Here is a 2,999-nt window from a genome sequence, read left to right on the forward strand (position 1 = left end):
TCAAAACCATTCCAACGACTGACACTGTTGCCACAACAATGGCGGACAAGTGGGAAATATCTGCATCAGTTAACCAAAACTCTTCAAAGTTTACATTCACAGAAGCGCCAAGCCTAAGAATTAGGACCGGGGCAAAATGGAGCCTGGGTGGAAAGGCCCGTTCCTAGTTCTGCTGGTCATCCGCACTGCAGTCAAGGTCAAGGGGAGGCCGCATGGACACACACAATGCTAAAGAGCGCCAAGCCCCCAGAGGAACACCAGGAGACCCTGTCAGAGTCACCTGTTCAGCCTCCATCAGTGAATGGCGAAGCCTGATCGTTCTGCCTGGCACCGTACTCTTTCTTATCTTGCTTTCACTAACTATATTTCCCCTGACCAGAGTCTCCCTCTCCCTTGTAGTGAGAGGCTCCCTGAACCCAGCCTCCATTTCCCCTGTTGTAACAGACACTCCCTGACCACAGGCTCTGTATAAACCCCTAATGTCACAGACACTCCCTGACCCCAGGACTCGTTTCCCCTGATGTTACAGATGTTCTCTGACCCCAGTCTCCATTTCCACTCATGTTACAGATGCTCCCTGACCGCGGCCTCCATTTCTCCTGAGGTTATGGACACTCCCTGACCCAGCCTCCATTTCCCCTCAGGTTACAGACACTTTCCGACCCCAGCCCCCATTTCTCCTCAAGTTACAGATGTGCCCTGACCCTAGCGTCCATTTTCCCTGAATTTGCAGGTGTTCCCTGACCCCAGGCTCCATTTCTCTTGAAGGAACAGATATTCCCGGACCCCGGCCTCCATTCTCACAGAAGTTACAGACACTCCCTGATCTCATCTCTATTTTCCTTCAAGTTACAGACACACCCTGACACCATGCACAATTTTCCAACCATACAGACAAGCCCTGACATCAGGCTCCATTTCCCTGAAGTTACACACACTTCCTGACTGAAGGTTAATTCCCCTCAAGTTACAGATGCTGCCTGACCCCAGTCTCCACTTCCCCTTATGTTACAAGTGCTCCATGACCACAGTTTGCATTTCCCCTGAAGTTACAGATGCTCCCTGACCCAAGGTCTATTTTTCCCCAGACATTACAAACAGCCCTGACACCAGGCTCCATATCCCCTGAAGTCACCGACGTTCCCTGACCCCATTCTCAACTTCCCGTGTAGTTACAGATGCTCCCTGAATACAGTCTCAATTTCTGCTGCAGGAACAGATGCTCCCTGACACGTCATCATTTTCCCTGAAGTTACAGACACTCCCTGACCTCAACATCCATTTCTCCTCATGTAAAAGACAATCCCTGACCCCAACATCCATTTTCCCTGCAGTTACAGACTACAGGCTCAGTTTTACCTGCAGTTGCAGATGCTCCCTGACACCAGGCTCCATTTCCCCTGAAGTTAAAGATACTCCCTGACCCCACGCTGCATTTCAAGTCCTGAAGTTACAGACACTTCATGACCAAAGCCTCAATTTCCTCTGATGTTACACATGCTCCCTTACCCCGAGATACATTTTTACTGAAGTTACTGACGCTCCCTGACCCCGGTCTTCATTTTCCCTGAAGTTAGAGATGCACCCTCACCCAAGGGTCCATTTTCCCTGAAGTAATCGAGGCTCCCTGACCACAGTCTCCATTTCTCCTAAAGGAACAGACGCTACTTGAACATAGCGTCCATTTCCCCTGGAGTTACAGACCCTCCCTGACCCTGGTCTCCGTATTCCTTCAAATTACAGTCACTCCTTGAGCCGAGCCTCCATTTCCATTCATGCTATTGACACTCCCTGACATTACTGAGGGGCCCCAACACCAGGCTCATTTTTCCTTGATGTTACAGATGCACCCTGAACCCAGTCCCCTGAAGTTACATACATTCCTTGATTGCAGGCTCAGTTTCCCCTGATCTTACAGAAGCTCTCTGACCCCAGCCTCCATTTCCCCTCAAGTTACAGACGATGCCTGACCCCAGGCTCCATTTCCGCAGACGATATACATGCTCACTGACCCCAGCCTCCATTTCCCCTGAAATTACAGACACTCCCTGACCGCAGTATCCCTTTCCCCAGAAGTTGTAGATGTTTCCAGACACAGGCTCCATTGCTCTAGAAGGAACAGACACTCCCTGACCCCGGTCTCCATTTCCCCTGAAGTTACACAGGCTCCCTGGCCCCGGTCTCCATTTCCCCTGAAGCTACAGACGCTCCCTGACCCCGGTCTCCATTTCCCCTGAAGCTACAGACGCTCCCTGACCCCGGTCTCCATTTCCCCTGAAGCTACAGACGCTCCCTGACCCCGGTCTCCATTTCCCCTGAAGTTACAGACGCTCCCTGACCCCGGTCTCCATTTCCCCTGAAGCTACAGACGCTCCCTGACCCCGGTCTCCATTTCCCCTGAAGCTACACAGGCTCCCTGGCCCCGGTCTCCATTTCCCCTGAAGCTACAGACGCTCCCTGACCCCGGTCTCCATTTCCCCTGAAGCTACAGACGCTCCCTGACCCCGGTCTCCATTTCCCCTGAAGCTACAGACGCTCCCTGACCCCGGTCTCCATTTCCCCTGAAGTTACAGACGCTCCCTGACCCCGGTCTCCATTTCCCCTGAAGCTACAGACGCTCCCTGACCCCGGAACCATTTCCCCTGAAGTTATAGACGCTCCCTGGCCCCGGTCTCCATTTCCCCTGAAGTTACAGACGCTCCCTGACCCCGGTCTCCATTTCCCCTGAAGTTACAGACGCTCCCTGACCCCGGTCTCCATTTCCCCTGAAGTTACAGACGCTCCCTGACCCCGGTCTCCATTTCCCCTGAAGTTATAGACGCTCCCTAATCTAGCAGCCATTTATTTTCCAGTTTTCAACGAGTTCACAGAGGGGCTGTGTTATCTTTTTCTTTTCATTCCGTTTTGGCTCGAAGTAGCCCTCACTGGAAATGACTAAGTTATTGATTACTTTCTTACCCACCACCGTCTGCCGAATCCAGACGCCCACGGCTCCTCTG

This window comes from Chiloscyllium punctatum, chromosome 28, assembly GCF_047496795.1.
Source record: "Chiloscyllium punctatum isolate Juve2018m chromosome 28, sChiPun1.3, whole genome shotgun sequence".
NCBI classification, from domain to species: domain Eukaryota; kingdom Metazoa; phylum Chordata; class Chondrichthyes; order Orectolobiformes; family Hemiscylliidae; genus Chiloscyllium; species Chiloscyllium punctatum.